This window comes from Rhyacophila brunnea, unplaced genomic scaffold (genome assembly GCF_057557595.1).
Source record: "Rhyacophila brunnea isolate RB1 unplaced genomic scaffold, BYU_Rbru_1.0 scaffold_24, whole genome shotgun sequence".
Taxonomy (NCBI): domain Eukaryota; kingdom Metazoa; phylum Arthropoda; class Insecta; order Trichoptera; family Rhyacophilidae; genus Rhyacophila; species Rhyacophila brunnea.
In genome coordinates, this window is record NW_028232904.1 from 1,245,509 (window position 1) to 1,265,438 (window position 19,930).

Genomic DNA, 19,930 nt, shown 5'->3' on the forward strand with positions numbered 1-19,930 from the left:
TGAAGTTAATTATATTATGTAAATATATAAATATTAAATTTAAACTGTTGCGTTTTAGACACAATGTGTCATGTCACCTTTGAAGACAGTATTATTGAATAAATAGTTAATAATTAAAATTATATCGTAAACACCCTACAGATTCGACTAGTAAACAAAGTCGTTAACATCAAAGGTGCCGATCTGCACGCAAATTTTCAACGCATACATGCATATATTAAAATATAATAACAACATAACAACGCTATATACTCCTAACATGTATATTTAGTTGATGCTATATACTTCTAACACATATTCCCTAAAGTAGTGATTACCAACCAGGGCTACAATTCATAATTCAGAAATGCGAAAAAAGACAGCATGAAACCTTTTTAGTACAGGTAAATCATTCTACAGTGGCACCATAGGGGATTCGCGCGTGTATTGAATTGCTTGCGACAATGCCTGTTTCAATGCTAGCAAACAATACCACTACAACTGCAACCCATGGTGCCACTGTAAAACGATTTACATAGGTATAGACATGAGTAGAATAAAGGTGTATCGATCTTTTAACAACTGAGGGCCATATGCATGGATACCCACAACCTGAACCGGGCCCCCATGCTAGGATCTTTGGCGGGCCCCCGTATCTATTTCCAAGGATAAAGGCAGTGAGATGGTCTACAGTAGCGTTTACCAAATGGTGTACGCGGTAAAATTAATGTGTATACTTAGTGTTTTTTGTTGTATATTTTAATACATCCATTTGAATTAAGGACTTTAAGGACTTTTTTTAACTATTAAAGCAAATTTGTACTGTGTGTTTATCTCACTTATCTGGTCGACTGGCCTCACCGGGCCCCTCCTGAACCCGGGCCCACAGGCTAGAGCCCTGCCAGCCCCCTCTTGTGGGGGCCATGGCCATATGCATAGTTATAAATCAGCGTGCATTACTTATAATAGAAAAAAAGGTGAACATAATAATAAGGGGTATTTCAATTCAAAGTAGGTAACGCATAACTCATAAGTATGAATGTGCATATAGAGTATTCTTGAGTATGGGTCGATTATCTGTAGTCTTTATGAGGTTTCCTATAAGCTTGTTTTAGAGCGTGTTCAAAAGAAATTTCTTCGACATCTTTATTTTATTGACGTATATAATTATTTTCCTTTTGACAGTTTCTCGAACGAGTATTTTCCGACTAACTTTCTTCAAGCCATGCTCGCCTTTCATTCTCTTGAATCTCGTCGGTCACTTCTGCTCTTAAAGCATTTTTCCCTGCGCTCACGTGGTATAGTTTCCAATCCCGATATTCTGAAAAAGTGGTCGGAGCTATGACCTATTTTAGGTGACGGCTGTTTCCTCATGTCAGGCTCACCAGGCAATAATAGCGAGGGCTGTGCGGCTGGTCAATGCACTTCCTAGAGACGAAGACATTTTTAGCAATGCATTATTTATTTTGTTTTTTAAATTCTATTTTATTGTTTAATTTGTATTTTTTTTAAACTCGTTGTTTATTTATTTTATTTCTTTTTTAAAAAAATATTTGTTCGGAGCCAGGATTCGAACCTGTGACCATCGTAATGACTAGAAAAATAATTAAATATGACGCCCAGCGTCTTCGAACACACGCCCTAGAATCCGCACCCATATGCTCTATCAAATTATGAACGTTTAATCAATAGCGGCTGGCCCTTTAGGTTTAATGGACAATGACCCTCCAAAAGTAAATATCTTACTATCTATGTAGGTTATAATCTAAGGTGTCGGTACAATGTCTTATAATTATCGGCTAACGCGTCAACACAGGGCGCACGCTAACTGTGTATAAAATTTTATTCATACAAAAGGAATCACGCTCGGTCGCTGTAGTGTATACCTCGGGTCATTTGAGAATTTGTCGAGATAAAATATTTCTCTTTCTCTCTCATTTTTCATACGTGAGACGGAGAGAGCACACATTTCGCCAGTTTTTTTAAAATTTGTTTTGACGCAGCATAGGCAAGATTTTCGTCACTGTCCGAGAAAGAGATAAAATACATTTTTCAATGGGTTAAAAGAAACAGATATAAAACGTTGTATTGTTATTAATTATTATAGCTTCACGATTTCAGCGAGCATGTTTTGTATTACGTTTCAAGCATTGTTTCAACCGTATTATTTTTATCTGGTAAACCTTTTTATACTTATGTGTTATCACTTATTATTTCAAACTTTCTATTGTTGTCTGAAAGTTTCATATGCAATGTCATTGTTTGTTCTGTAATATACTCAACCAAAAATAGCTTTTTAGTTTAGTTTAAATACAACCTTTGACTAAAACGCATCGACTGCATTCATTGTGTTAAACAGTTAAACCATTGTATAAATGTTACACTTTAAAATGTAATCTGCTGTATTAATCATAAAAGTTACCTTCTAATAAAATCAGTGGGAATATAAAAAGTGTTTATATATAAATGATCCCGCCGTTCCATAACAGTACACAACACTTTTTCTGACAGTAACAGTTTAATGAACAATGAAGCTAGAAAGCTACTGAGTTTTTATTTAATATGTTTGATGTGAAAATGGACATTTTTTAAGGGTAATTACCTATATACAACAATTTCTAGCACTTCTTCTATAATGTATAAAAAGCTAATTTGCAATACGTCTTTTAAGTATACAACAAAAAGGCAAATTAAAATAATATAATTATTTGAAATTGACCTACCAAATTTTCGGGCCTAGGGCCGCCAATGCGTTTAATGAAGAACGTAATTTATTAGCAAGTGCATGTACGTTATAACTAAAATTAGGAGAGATCCTGACACCAGTTATAAATTAAAGTAATTAATACTTTGATTTAAAATACAAAAGTCGACTGTCGAAAATTAACGCAATTTAGAAAGCGATTCAGTAATAATTGTAAAAAGTAGTAGTTAATTTCGTCACAATTAGATAGTTCCACAGTATTTTAGAAGAAAAAATGTTGATAATTACTGCTTTATGGGTAGTCCAATACTTAGTATGCAAATTAACTATTATAACAAAGCTTTTCGAAATTGCTAATAACACAGTTAGGTACAGGCGCCATATTATAACTTGAATATTAAATGTATGTTGTATACCTGTGGGAATCGTATATCAAATAATAACCTATATAACTACTAATACCCCGGAATTCAAGGGACCAAATCAATGATATACTCCCACCAACCAAAGCTAACATTCACAATATATTTATCTGATATAATATATCTATAGAAATAAATTAAATCCCTCATCATTATATATTTGCTAATGAGCGATGAAATATGATACAAGACCTTGCATGGTTTATAATAGTAAAGGTTCGATAGGTACTTTCTTTCGATCCAATACCGACACCAGCACATCTATTTATACACAAGGCTGTTATCGGTGACTATCGAGGGTAATTTTTGCATATTGTATCGTATGCAAACTGTATGAACTGTCAAAACGTGCTATGTTTTAACAGCATCTTTGGCTGTGTTAACTTTTAGAGCCAGTTTAGTTATTGAAACAACTATAATTCCTTTTACATAAATATTATAAATTACCTTCGATAGCCACCGATGGCAGCCTTGTGTATAGAATAGATGCGCAGGCATCGATAATTTTTCTTTCGATATGACGACCCTACCCAGAAAACCTTCAGTACAGGATTAAGAAACCTGTAAATGAAACCTGCAAAGTAGATTTTAAGATAACTGTCTGTAAGAAAATATAACTAGTTATACTTACAGTTTTGTGTCGCCAATAATTAATATAAGTATTATGACATTTCTGATACTGTGCTTAACTCAAACAAATGATTTTTTTAGTTCTTTCTCTTCTTAATCGTTCCCTCTATGACTGACGATCGTGACCACATTGAAATTCCGTTATATTTTGAGCAACCAATACTTTCCACCACGCTCGATTTTCTGATTCTCTCAGGAAAGCTTGAATGCTGCGTCCAGTCAGCTCATTCACTTTGTCGCTCTAGCTTGCTTCGCCTTCACTGAGGCTACTCAAAACCACCAGTCTGCACTATATGTCAAAAAAACTGCAGAATGCGTCTCAGACACATTGTCGAGAGCCGTTCCTTTACCAACAGTCTCTGGATGATTGACTGGTTCGTCCTGCGTTCTGTCTAAGAAATACAAAACTTTCGGAGCCAACACTACATTTCGAAGGCAACATCATATGAAGAACACTTTTAGAAGAATGTTTGCACAAACATAATTTTTGTGGCAATTAAAATTCCCCAATTCTTCCATAAAGTGGTAAGACGTGTCATTGTATTTTTGAATTTATGAAAAGTTCAGGATGGATGACAGATGCGACGTTCGCTCAAGCCGTATCAGATTTAGCCATAATTTTCGTGGCAGTTGACATTCCCCAATTCTTCTATAAAGTGGTAATAAGTGTCATCGCATTTTTCGCAATCTGTGTACGCATTCTTATCTCTTCTTCAGATCCACATTTTCCACTAACGGTCTATCCCAGATATACAAACTCGTGCACTGTTTCTAGGTTTTGATTTTGTAGTTAGACCCCGGTAATTTTGAAGTCTCGAAATATAACTAATAACTACGCTATCTAAAGTGCTTTCTGCAAAATAAATGCGATCAGTGTTTTCCAAATTATTGACGATGATCTACCCCAAAAAACATCGACTATAACATTTTTAAAATTTTTGAAAATAACATATTAAGTACCTATTTTCAATAAAAGAACCTTTTTAAATCTTGAAAAATAATAATTGAATATTTGTTTTTAAATTTCCATAAAAATAATTAGACAGCGGATTCAAGGGATGAACAAGTAATTAATTTTGCGTTTTATTTCTGTTCCAGATACCGACCACCCCAGAACTACCCCTTTAAGCGGCAGAACCCGAACCTAAAAATAAACCAGAGGTAAGAAATGTGGAGGGTATCCGAATGGAGTGATTAATTATTTCCACTACAGATGTGAATTATTTATATTAACATAGTACAAGAGGATTCTAGGATATACGAATGTTCAATCCTATCATTAAATAATAAATAATTCAATGCGAGACAGTTAACAGTAAACCCCTAGTACATATAGATTGATAGACCGTTAGTGACCTCGCACACGCAAACTCAACGCGACCACAACTAGGCAATTTTATCACCGAGACTAAGTTGACATCAAAACTTTTTTTTTGATAGAACTGCATTTTTGGACACGACAATGATGAGTATAACATTTCATTCATTGAACCATGTCCGATCCTAATAGGATCATATGGGCCTACACAGAGTAGATGTTTGTATTAATAGATGTTGTTTTTACGAGAAATGGATGTCAGCCACTTGCTCAACCTATTAGGTCCATACCCTGACTCACACACAAATTGAAAAACAATATGTGTACTTGTCAGACCCAGGATTCGAACCTGGGACCCATGGCGTTATAGTCCAATGCTTAAGCCGCGCGGCCACTGTTGGTGTATATGAGTGTATACCCACGAGTATAACATTAGAATTGTTTAAAGACATTTATTGAAAATATAATAATATTCTTTATTTTACATCATCGTCATCAGCCTGAATCTTTTCTCTGCTGGATGAAGGCCCTTCCAAGCTGATTCCACTTCTCTCAGTCTTGTGCATTGCGGTGCCATGTACTTCCACAGAACTTTAATATGTCATCGATCCAGCGGCCTCTAGGTCTACTTTGCAGACGTTTTGTACCTCTTGGATACCGCTGGATAACTAAATTTGTCCAACGATTGTCCTTTCTTCGAGCTATGTGTCCAGCCCATTTCCATTTGAGGTTATTAGCAAACTCCATTACATAGCAAACCCTTGTTAGTTCCTTTATCCACTCATTTCTCTGTTTGTCATATCGCGTTATGCCCAGCATGCACCTCTGAGTTTTGCCAAAATCAGCTATGAAAATTGAATTAATGTTTATATTGAATCTAATAAAATTGGAGACCGCATGGCATACGGCCATCTTTTTCCGATAGAAAACTCACGGCGAACTGGCAACGGTGAATTGTTTTACGTACAATTTACATGTAACCGGCCTAATCACCATGACCAAAATATTATTATCGTCCACAACGTCCACAACGCGGTGTTGTATTTTTTTTTTTATATTTCTGCATATCTTATAAAAAATATTTTGCAAGTATGTACACCAGAATTTGAATAGTAAATACTACAGCGCTTTAAAATCTGACAGAATATTTCGTTAAAAAATAGTTAAAAGATTTTAAAAACTAAAAAACTATTGAAAAGTGATTTATATCGCTGTCACTCGGCTTGATTGGTCGCCCGACCGCTAGATGGCATGAGGCATGCAAACAAAATGGCTGTTTGAAAACGCCATTACAAAATGTCAGGAGGACACTGTGTTAACCTAGATACCGAGAAATCTCGATACAATTTAAACGCGGTAACAAATCGACTGGTCGCATGCAATATATTGGAATATATTATGGAGTATAGAACAGTGGCGCACCCAGGGGGGGGGCAAAGGGCCTTGGCCCCCCCCAAAAATATTGAAATTGAAAGCCAATAAATTAGACAAATAAAAACACGGCAAAAAAATGATTTGAAATTCTCCAGCACCCGCTAGGCAAATTTCTTAGATTTTAATTTCTAACACAAAAATTTCGAAACACTAATGTCGGGTTTTTTTAGAAACTCAATCTCTAATGGAAATGTCAAAAATTTCCCGGTGTCCACCCGAATTCCGGAGTGGTGTACACCGAGTGCAATAGACAAAAGTCCGATAAACGAGAAATTAGGCTGTGTTCTGTTGGGTTGGTTTGTGTACCTATAAGTTAAATGCAATAATACTTTTTTTTTCCATTTTCAATTAATATTTTGAAACTTCACTATTAAAAAACCCAAAATCGACGATAAAAATTCGGCGAAAAGTACGACTACACCCACCACCATGGGCTGACGGGGCTACAGCCTGGGGGCCCGCGCTTAAGAGGGCCCGGCGTGGCGGCTCGTCTAATTGTGAGATAAACACACACCAGAAATTTGTTATATTATAAAAAAAATCATCAAAATTAACATAAAAAATATGAAGTATGATGAAAATATGATATACGTAACTACATGATAATAATTCACGTGTATCATTTTATATTACAATTATTTTTAGTGTTTCTAGAAAAATAAAAATGGCTATTTATCCAATATCGAAGGGTCGAATGCTACTTAGCTACCACAAGAGGTGGTCGCGACCAGTGGTTCATAGTATGATAACGATCGATAATATGATATGAGGTCCGACAAGAATTCAAGGGAATTATTTAACAATATAGATAAATCCACGGAATACCATTTGGGAACACTATTGTAGAACATCACATTCCCTTTAACCCTGGTGATAGGTAAGGGGGCCCGCCAAACATTTATGATGTGGGGGCCATGCCCACCACAGTCGGTGGTGGTGTAAATTAAAAAAAAAAAACATTTTTTTCGGTGGAATTCAGCATAAATATTGTGGCTCTAGACGAGTGGTTCTTAACCGGTGCACCGCTGGTTTGTTGCAAGTGCACCGCGAAAATAATGATAAAAACAGAAAAATCCGCGAAATAGCGAAAACCGAAAAAAAGTCCTTCGTGAAATTATGAAAGCCGATGAAAGATCTAATGTGATTTCGATGTTGCCGAATCGATCGCACGCGTCTACCGTTGGCCTCACAGGTTTTCGTTTCATAAATGAAAACAAAATAGTGGATCAATATCTATGCTGCAAAGAACTCACCGAGCGTACGACATGACAAGATGTTTTTGATTCTATTTATTCATATTTAGAACAATCTAAAATATCATGGAGGAATTTTTATGGATGGTGCTCCGTCAATGTTAGGCTCATTTAAAGGATTTGTTACCCTCGCAAAGACAAGAAACCCTAACATTATATCTACGCACTGTTTTATTTACACAGGGAATCTATAGTTTCGAAAACATTACCGCAGTGCTAAAACCTGCACTAGACCAATTGGTAAATTTCATTAAATCCAGACCTTTAAAAACAGGCATTTTTAAAAAAAACTTTGCATTTCTATGGAAGCTAAGTACGAATGTTTACTTTTTCACACTGAAGTGAGGTGGTTACAGTGGCGCACCCAGGGGGGGGGGGCAAGGGGCCCTGACACCCCCCAAACATGAAAATTGTCAGAATGATTTTAACCATTGAAATTGAAAGCCAATAAACCTTAGGGCTTAGACAAATAAAAACACTGGCAAAAAAATGATTTGTAATTCTCCAGCACCCTTTTTAGAACAATTTCTTAGATTTTAATTTATAACACAAAAATTTCGAAACACTAATGTCAGGTTTTTTTAGAAACCCAATCCCTAATGGAACTGTCAAAAAATTCTCGGTGTCCACCCAAATTCCGGAGTGGTGTAGGTCATGGCTGGGGAGGGCTGACAGGGTTCTAGCCTGGGGGCCCGGGCTGTGGGGGGCCCGGCGTGTCGGGTTGACCAGAAAAGTGAGATAAACACACATCATAAATTAGCTTTAATAGTATAGCATGGCCATGAACATTTTCAGTTACTTATATAATTGTGCAATATATTTTTTGATTATTATGTGTCGATACTTGACAGCTCCATTATTAAAGTGGATGTATTGAAAATCGCCAATAATTGACTGTATAAGTACCCTTAATTTGAACTAAAACACAATTTGAAAAACGTTAATGTAGTGTTTCACACTGCCTTTAATCTTGGCGGTAGGTAGGGGGACAGCCAAATATCCTAGCCTGAGGGCCCGTTTCAGGATGTGAGGACCTTGGTGTAGGTACACCGAGTGCAAAAGACAACGAGAAATTAGGCTGTGAAGAAGAAAAAGAGCCTATGGGACTAATTTACATTCTCCTCCTTGGGCCCCCCCAATATTAAATCCTGGGTGCGCCACTGGTATAGAATATATAGAAAGAATCGATGCATCAATATTACAATGCAACATTAACAATAGCTACTGTGTTTGTTTTACCGTTATGCACCCTCAATCCTTTTCTATGGTATCGAGGTTAAGCCAGGATAATTATATATCACGGAAAGTAAGCTGTGATTATATTAAGATGCGCATACTGTCACGCTGTCACGGTGACAAATTTAGTCTATGGTTTCGTAATTTTGCAGAATACTTTGAACGATCACCACCTCGGTACATTCAATGACAGAGAATGCCAATTCTAATGTATTGGTATTTTGAATTATTATTCATTATGTATTCATGATAATTTCAATTGATTTTAACAGTTTCTACGTGTGCGTACGTTAAAATTACTTGCGATATTATATCCATAGATAGTATATGGATCAGAATCCAACCTGCAGACCATAGATAATAGACAACATTCTTATAGAAAATACAAAGTGCCAACCGCTAAAAATAAAAAATAAACACGCAATTTAGACATGAGTCGAAAATGTATAGGCATGTAGCAAATGATAAAAAAACGTTCACTGAGTCATGCAATGCGGTACAACGTGAGGTGGCCTCATTATTGTTCTGGTGATTTCGGCAGATTTTGCTAACTGACAATGTTAGTTTAAAGGTTCAAAATGTGTTACGGGGTGGTCTGATAACATTTTTAACACCAATAAAGACGACATTACACACATTTTTCCCGTAGCGGCAGCTAACTGTGACGTTACGTGATAGTACGCGACGTGCATCTAAATATAATAACAACTTTAAAGTTTTGTCATCTCGCGGCGCATCCTCAAAATTCATTGGACTGATCGTGTGTCAAATTTTGACATCATCGAACAAATGGGAAAAGACCGAGAAGCTCTGCGTAGTATTAACACTAGAAAACTGCAACACCTCATGCGATAAAGTGCAGCATTCCAAGGAAAGATCAATGGTAAACGCAGCTGAGGACGACGCTTCATTAAGAACCTTCGGAATTAATACGAATGCAGCTCCACGGAACTGTTTCGAGTAGAAGATAATAAAACAAAGATCTTACGGGTACATTGATACGATCGCGTTACAAACACCCGAGTTCGTGAGCAGACACCGAAGCCTTCGGTGATTGACGTAAACACGAAGAGACGTTTTACGTGGCTGGGACACGTGTTCCGGATGCCGCCAAAGAGTGCGACACTTCGTACCTTTGTCGCATAGCCTCAAGGGTTCCGTCGTCGTAGCCGGCCATCTCTCACCTTGCAGCGGTGCTACAAAGCGATCTACTCGCTGCTGGTCTGGAATGGCGGGAAGCGTAAGAGTTGGCGATGGATCGAGGGAAGTGGCGCGAACTTGTGCTTGCCCTATGCCCCAAAGCTGGGTCGTGATAGTGTAAAAGAAAAAAGAAAGAAGAAAATTGGATAGATTGTCAGATTTTTTTATGCTTCCATGATTTTTTTAAACCAAAATGTCGACATTTTCTAAAGAATCGACCGCATAATAGAAAACATCCACTGCTCTCAAAAGTTGTAATATTCGTATTCTTCGATTTTTCAATTGCTGCACCTAAGCAACATATAGTAGTTGGAGAGCTCTATTTTAGAAAATGTATGTTTCAATGTCATTAGTATACCGTATATTCTGCGTCTAATGGCAGACACGACCGCCTACGGCCATTTGATAAATTTAAATCTTATAATTTATAATTATTAACCTTACACCAGGCTAGAACATTTTACAGATGACTGTATTAAATTTGCCATTTTTTTCTAAAGCACATCGCGTGACAGTGAGACATCAGATAATGATCATCGACATTTTTCTAATTCTGTTAAACCCTCCACCGCCTAAAACACCCCCCCCCCCAGCAAAATTAATCACCTAATGGTGTCACGTTAGTGTATTCTGATTTCTCACGCGAAATAAACAGAATCGTGTTATAAAATCTACATTTTAATCAATGAATGAAATAAAGGTTTGGACTTACTATAATACAGTTGTAATATGAAATGCCCTCGTTTAGTTTCTCGCCATATTTTTCCTCCTTCATACTACAAAATAAATACTATCTACATAATAGTTTCTTCCAAACCAAACCGCCCCTGGCCTACATTTAATTTGGTGTGAAGCATAATCAGTTATTTACGCCTGGGAATGTCTCAGGAGCAGATGCCCAAAACTGAGGTCACCGCGAGCTCAAGTGTGCTTTGACTGAATTTACTGAGATTTAATTTAAAAAAAAGTGCCAATGGGAAAGAAGAGCATGGATAATTAACAAAAATTAATAATTTACATATAATATATGGTTCCGCTTTTTGCAGTGACCTGTAATTTGAAAATCTTGGTGGATTACGGATCTAGGGGGGGGGGGGTTTAAACAAGATGCCAGGCATCTTTGATTTTGAGAGGGTTGTCGCGCTGGATTTGGTTTGGTATTCACGCACTCACACACGGTTTCACTTGGATTTTGGGATAAATGATAATGACAAGTTCAGGATGGATGATACACGCGACGTTTGCTCAAACCGTATCATATTTAGTGCAACGAAGGTCGAACAGATGCGATTTGGATGAATCACTCTGTAGTAAACGACAGCTTAGCTTTAACAAGCCTAAGCGCGTCCGCTGTCTTGAAATGACTAAATGTTACTACAATCTTGGTCGACTAATGATTCGTAACTGCCGGTCGCCCTAACTTGCGACAATAACTGGGATATTTGGTAGGTAGGAAAAAAGGAATGAGGGCTACCATCATATTTAAAACCAAAGTTAAATAATACTGACATGTTAAACTATGTGAAGAGATTTTCACGTCCATAATAAGTTAACTAGGTCAGACGGCCCGAAGGATCCAACAACTGGTTGGACTGACTTAAGCATCTCTTCCGCGTCGGAGAACATTCTCTGACATTCCCAGAGGATTTTGTTTTCATTTTGTAGTTCTCCACTATATAGGGTGTCAAGTCAAGCTCAAAGAGCTGGACAGCGAATACACCATGGCCAGTCAAAAATTGACTAGTTTAGTAGTCAGGAGTCAAGAAGTCGTGGATCCACAGTTGGCATGACGAGTAGCTTTACATAGAAGACGGGATAAGTGTGGAAGTCAGAACCACTTGCCATATTTTGTTAACTACCTACCGTCATAAAAAATCAATTATTATTATGGATATTTTATTTAATGGACCCACCCATGTTACTTTTCGGTGTGCGCACATGGAAACTGATAAAAAAACTACCTTATCGGATGTAAAGTATCGAATTATTGGTCAAAAAATCGATAATCTTTTGACGACCCTACTTCTGGGTTATTCACAAAGACAACAATATTATCTGCAAAGCGCAGGTGACTGAGGTCATAGGCCAAAGAGATATTATATAGGATGTCAAAGATGAAGATTAAAGCCAATAATATGACTCTAAAAATAACGATAAATAAAAAAATAACATGAAATTATTAATTGTTATACGCTATAGAGTATAGAGGCAATGCGTCTGCTTAAGAAAATATGATATTCTCATCTGACATCATTATTCATTCTGAAAATAGTCTGAAAACTAATATCTTTCTGAGAAAATGCTTTATTTAAATGAGTTTTTAAAACGAGAAAAGCGAGCGTTAACTTGGGGACAATGAACACTAACAAAGGCCCAGATGATGGCGTTATACGTGCATTAACTCGAGAGCAAAGAGTTATGAATTTGATATTATTTTAATAACCAAGCAACTTCTTTTAAAACACCTTTCTTTTAAAAAAGCAACAACTTTAAAAGAATAATTTTTTAAACTATGTATTTTGGCAGAAATGAAAATTTAATTAATATTAAATTCTACAGGTTTTTAAAAAGGTTTGTCGATAGCTATTTCGGTTGTAACACCATTATCAAGACTGTTCAGATAGGCCGTTTGCCTTTGCTTAAATACTGTACGTATAAATAGAGACAGAATACATTTTCTTATTCGTTCAAACAATATTATGACTTTGTATACTTATTATTAATTGTAATATTATTAATACCCACTTAGGGTTTTTAATACGTATAGTATTTAACCAAAGTCAAACGGCCTATCTGAATAGTCTTGATAATGGTGTTACAACTGAAATAGCTATCGACAAACCTTTTTAAAAACTTGTAGAATTTAATATTAATTATATTTTCATTTCTTGTAAAATGGTATTTTACAAAGTAAATGCTAACTCAATTAATAATATGTATTTTGGATTTTACGATGTAAAATTCCTTTATTGAACATACATAATAAATATCTATTAGAAAAAAAATATTAGAATAGAAATGGATGTCAGACACTTGCTCAACCTATTAGGTCCCTACTCTGACCCATACACAAATTGAAATACAATACGTGTACTTGTCAGACCCAGGATTCGAACCTGGGACCCATTTGAATGGGGTGATCGGCGAGCCGGTATAGGAATGACCAATTCGTAGGTGTTTGTATATGACTTAGACTCTTCGAAAGGACAATATTCGGAAGAGGGTTTTTCTTAAATGTTTTCCCTCGAAAGACTTGTTTGAAAAGCGAAGGTAAATGTAAATTCAACAGCTCAATACTTGGCTAGATTACATGCGGGAAAGGTCATTAATGTACTCACAAGACCCAACTCTAGAAATGATAGTCAGGAAACCGAGGTCTGCCTCTCAGACCTCACAAGGTCTCAGTTAAAAGAAAAGGTAGGGGAGTCCGAGAAGGATGCAACTTGTCAATTGCAACAGCAGATGTTTTTTTTCAAACGAAACAGTCGCATTCAACCAATCTGCGGAGCTCCATTTGGCAACGTGTGTTTTGTTGTTTTTGTTGAATAACGATGACGTCACATCGACGTATTCGACACGTTTTGGGCGGACGAGTTTTGATGTGAGAGCCGGCTAAGACATAGGTCTTGCGACGTGGATCTTACAATATTCTAAAAAAAATAACTGAAAGGGGCAAGAAAAAACTGCTCATCCCCGTAACGTAAGACCATTTTGTACGAAAGCAAACTGTTTTGTGCCACAATTGACCTCCAGATGGTAGATAAAATAAAGTTGTCTATCCTAAATTTTGTAAATGTCACCATACTACCACAGTGTAGATTTTGCATTTAGAATTATGTCACTCTAGGACAGGGGAGGGCAAACTGCAGCCCGCGGGCCGCATGTGGCCCGCCGGGTATTTTTTTGAGGCCCGCCATCATTAATTGTACTTTTGATTACGAATAACTTTTTTTTATAATTTTTTTAAAAAATATTGACAATAGATTAAAATTTGAAGAATTTGTTGTTTCGTAAATGTATTATCCCAGTACATCTTCCTTGCGTCTCGTCTCGCACTATGTAAGCACTATTTTCTACGTTGAACATCGATTTCAATTGATATTGATAGTGTACCGACAGAGCTACAACTTGAGATTATTGATCTGTAGTGTGACACTGATTTAGGAGAATTGCATCGTCGTGAAGGAAAACTCCAAATTTTACAATGCCCTTAATTCAGACAAATTCGACCAACTTAAAGATTATGCAAGAAAAATGTTCGTTATTTTTGGATTAATCTATATATGTGAACACACATTTCCGATCATGAACCTCAATAAAAATTCTTTACGATCAAAATATCTCCAATGCCCATTTACAAGCAGTTTTAAGAATATCAACTACAAAATTAACACCTGAATTTAAAAAATGTTCGAAAATGTACAATAGTTTCATTCTTCTTAATTTTTTTGTAATGTTTATTTTTCGTGATAATAAATAGTGTATATCTAAAAATAGTATTTTACTTGCGGCCCGCCGCTCATTTTGAATTCTTGAATTTGGCCCTCCATCCAAAAAGTTTGCCCCCCCCTGCTCTAGGAGTATCATTTATTTATTTATTAATTTAAAAAAAAACGTATTGACTACATAACAAATTATTAGTTATTAAGTCGTTCAAAAGTCGACATTTAGAATGAAGAGAACAGATAAATCAAGTTAGTAGAAAAACAAGCCAAAAAAAATTATCTTATAGCAAAAAAAAAAACAAATTAAACAACAAAGTAGAATTTTAAAGTCAAAATACAAAGCGCATCACGGAGTGCATTTACATTGGAGTGCACCTCATTATCAGCGGTGAAGGCTGGAGGTAGGCTGTTAAGATCTGACATTCATCGTGCATACTAAACTTTGAACTAATGCTACAATATTGTGTAGGAAGTGTTTGTTAGTTTAAAATTCAGTTAAGCCCGGCCCAATCCAAGCCATAGTCAATAATCGTAAAAAAAATATTCGTTTATCTATAAAATATCTGCCTTTAAACCATACATAATTTTAGATATTTTATAGATACCTACCTACTTAGAAGAATATTTTTTAACTATCATAATTTGGTTTAGGCATGGCTTAAAGAATTTTAAAAGTTGTATTCAACGAAAACAAATAAGTATGACTGAAAAAGTGTGGAATATTTTTATCGGATCATCCATAGCATATTTAAACTATTTTGGTTTGGGTTAGGCAGGGTTTAATTGAATTTTAAAAGCTAACAATCACCATCTGTATATTGTATTCTTAGTTCAATGACAACAAATAAGTATGAATGACAAAGTTTAGTAAGCACTATTTATTTCGAATCTTAACAGCCTACCTCCACCCCTCGTTACTTATCACTACAGTCCTAATAAGCCTGACACGAGGCAACCAAAAATAGGAGTCCAAAAGAGGCCATGGCTGCGACCGCGCATGTAATCGACGGGTGCATGTCCCATGGGTATGTCCGTATTGTTTTATGTTTGTTTTTTGTATACTCTATATTTACTAATTAGAATCATTTGTTTTTGTTAGTTCGCCGTGCTTTTCTCTCCCGTGAGCACTTTTCATTAAAAGCTCTCTATAAAATCAATCAAAAGTACATTTTTGAGTGCTGTAAGTAAAGCGCGAAATATATTATTATGGTGCATATCGTATACTATCACGTGACGTCACAGCAAGCTGTCGCTATGGGAAAAAAATTTGCAATGTCATTTTTCTTAGTGTTTAAAATGTTATCAGACTGATGCTCTTATCCCGTAGTACATTTTGAAACTTTAAACGAACATTGTCAGTTAGCAAAATCTGCCGAAATCGCACGAACAACCATGAAGTCACCTCACGTTGTACTGCACTGCATCGACACCTGCATGACTAATGAACGTTTTTTTATCATTTTCTTCATGCCTACACACTTTAGAATCATGTCAATATCGCGTGTTTTGTTTTTAGCGGTTGGCACAAAGAGATTGAAAGACTGGAGAGGGAACACGCTATCATTTATGTACTAAAAAATACGAATCGGAGAAAGACAGTTGGTAATGTTGGTATTCTGGAGCTTCTTCAAGTTCGTGTGGTAAAACAACATGGCGGATATGATATTGTTATTCTCTCGATTTATACGTATTATACGTTATTATTCGGTAAAAAAATGTTTATTAATGTAAGAATACAAATGAGTGACAGCATTTCGGAACAATATGCATACTATTAATTATTTATACATTGATAGTTTTTCCTAAAAGATCTTTTACAATAACAATTCAAAACTTTTACATCAAACGTCAAATGGTTGTTTATTGCGAAAAATCCAGGGCCGTATGCATAATATTATTTTGAACCCAAAATATACGATGTCTTTTTCAAAGTAAAAACTGTTAGTGCTAGTTAATGACATTCATTATTTACATAGATTTTTTATTTCATTTCAGAGTTAAATATATTTTTAAGAATACCAAACAAAAAATTGTATTTATATGAAGTATGTAATGGAGTATATGTAGCAATTTTATAATGTTATAGGTATGAATTAAATTATTTCAGATTTCCGAAAAATGAAGTTCTTCGGAAATTGTGGATTGATGCAGTCGGGCGGGAGAGCTGGGTGCCATCTAAATATTCATTACTGTGTGAGAAGCATTTCTCGGAAAGTGACGTTAAATGAGTGTTAAAGTTAAATGAGAGTTAAAAAAGTGAGTTAAATAAATAAAATATTGTAATTAACTATATAATCAAATTTTCAACATACCTACCTGTATTTTGTCTCTAATAGGTTTGTATAAACAAGTAATTTTATACACAATATGTCAAAAACGAACCCATGTTATATTTTTATTTCATTTTTCAAAATACACATGTGTAAATAGGTAGGTAATATAATAAAAAAAAATTGTTTGTAATTAACTGTAATTGTTTGTGTTTTTTATTTAGCCGTTTTATCTAAACAATAATGCTATGTTATTTTATATAGAACAATATGTAAAAACAAGACCATATTTCTTATTCCAATATTTAACCATTTGCTATTAACTGATTTGTGTATAATTTTTCGTAATATTATTGTGTTGTGTTATTAAAAATAAAATACTTACATCCATTTGCATTATTTTTTCTTACCCTGAATCCTAATAAAGTTTTTATTGCGGGAACTTTTTATAATGAAAATATGTTTATCATAAATTGGTTGTAAGCTTGTGTTGATAAAAAAAAATACTCAGTGGGGCGTTTTTATGTCCAAGTATGGCCCATTTGCAGCAAAGTGTACCTAATTTCAGAGAAGTAGAACTTTCTCTCACAAAACGAGTACACACTGACAGTTGTGTGCTACCTCTGGGGGAGGAGTCCAATCCCTTTGGGTTGGCACTATGTATTTTCTATAAGAATGTTGTCTATTATCTATGGTTCAAAATATTATTGAATTTACAGAGACTCATTACTAAGTTACCACATCATTGAATTTACAGAGATCGTGTTCGTTCAAAATATTCTGCAAAATGACAAAACCATAGACTAAATTTGTCGCCGTGACAATACGCGACATACATCTCAATATAATCACAACTTAAGTTTTTTGAAGCATTCCTAGACGTAAAAACTGCTGATACTTCACACCAAACGTAGGGTCTCGTGATACACTCGATTAAGACCGAGTATGGTGCGGGGTGTCATGGTTTGGACGAAAAAACAAGGATATGGGTTCTTAATTAACTCAAAAAAAAACCAGGTTACCAAGTAAGCCCTAAATCTTTTTAAAGGTCAGTTCCATTAATATTTTATGTTGTTTATGATTTTAACTAAACTTGATATCGACTATCAGCTAGTAGCGGACTACATCTATTTGTTGGCGTATTATGAGGGAGGTTACAAGACACGTATAGTCATATATTCATTAAAACCGATTGTCTGTATTCCCCCCACGCTATGGAGTCATGCAAATGTCAAACGGTTACATACCCATCCCCTTAAAGATTTATGATGTATGTAGATATGCAAGCTCTAGTTTTAAGGCTATCCACTATTCGCGACATAGGGTCGTATGCATGAGATTCCCAAATACTTTATAGGCTATATACTGCTCATTTGTATGCATGAGTACAAACGTAATTCGTTTGTTTAGTGACATCACGATGTGACGTCATAATGTGCCATGGTGTCCAAATAATGGCAAACTTATAAAATTTCATTCCCCGACCATTAATTTAAAATTTTGAAATTGTAAATGTGTGAAAGTATAACCATATAAATTTAATAATTATAGATGAATAATTATTATGAACTTTAAATAATTTATCAGTTATTTTATCACATTTATTTTATGATTCTACTGTACGAAAGGATAGAGTATTGCCAGTAAATATTTCCATCGTGGCAATACATACATATTATGACTAACTTCACTTCAATCACTTCTATTAAGAGATGTGAAAACAGAATAAGAATAAATGACAGAAATACAAATGGATTTAGATAATACTATGTAATGATCTCTGTATTATATTATCATTTATACTAATCACCGTATGACACTATTGATGTTACCAGTGTATTTGAGAGTTGTGCCTTGTTTATTACAGTTATCTTACAATAATTAACTAGGTAGGTAGGTACCATAATATTTTGAAGAATGCAGAATGCTTCCAATTGCATATTTTAATGCCAGATACAGCAGTAGGTACCTATCTTTGCGGTCGTTTAGCGGAGATATTTTATCTTAATCTTACGTAAATCCATCTTATCTCTCCATGAGAAATACTGCATTTTGTAAGCGAAATACGAGGCATTGTATCAGTTACCTACCATCTAGATTATAGACTATGGATCAAAATTATACGTATTTTATAAACAGCACGACTAAGAACTGTTTTTAACGTTCGCAAATGTTTTACAGAGTCTACAAAATGAACGAGGGCCTCAAGCAAACGTTTGTTGTAATGAATGCATTATTAAAATGACATTTGAAAGTGACAGATGAAGCAGCCATTTTGAATGACGTGTTACGTCAGATTGCTTACGTCACAAACGGTGCTATACTCTACATGGTGGAACATCGGTTAAATAGCTTATAAATAATTTGGTAATCTCATACATACGGCCCATAGTCCGCCAACGCAAATATACGAATGTAAGAATTCAAGAAAACGTCAGACGTGAATCCACAACTGCTGGATAAAAGCCTAAGCTGATTCCACTCCTTTTGGTTCTGTGTTTCTTTACGTTTCCAAGTGAACTTGGAAACGATTTAGCAATGTTGAGGATCTGTACATGCGTTTGATTGCAATTGTCACAATACATTAAAATTAATGACTCCACTAAACCATACTCGCCCTACACGACACCGTTTTCATCACGCGTATCACGGGAGCCTACATTTGAGTGTGAAGCATCAGTATTTGATTTTATGACTGACTATCTCAGGAGCAGTTACACACACAAAACTGAGGATGCCATGCACACAACTGTACTTTAACTGAATTTACACAACTTTTAGTTAAGAGTCCACATAGCAGAGAGCAACATACAGAAACAAAATTTTAAAATTGTAGTATATAACAAAGCTAACGTAAAATGCCAAATATTCTGAGTGAAAAGATGTAGACATTGACAGTATGACGCTGCAACTTTCATAAATGCAATTTGAAACAGGTTTATGGCTTAATGACGGTCAGTCCATAAAACGTTAGAAATAAAAAAAACCCACAGAATGTTCAACTATGACACACAAAACATTGAATATACGTTTCGTTTA

At 35.4% G+C, this 19,930-nt stretch overlaps 1 long non-coding RNA gene across 1 annotated transcript in view; it reads left to right on the top strand.

Moving 5' to 3' along the window:
* Positions 1–19,930, top strand: part of LOC147068866 (uncharacterized) — a 186,321-nt gene that overhangs the window by 122,581 nt on the left and 43,810 nt on the right. Inside the window, exon 2 of the long non-coding RNA XR_015071258.1 lies at positions 4,834–4,896. This is a non-coding gene — a long non-coding RNA (uncharacterized LOC147068866). The remainder of the gene's footprint in view (positions 1–4,833; positions 4,897–19,930) is intronic.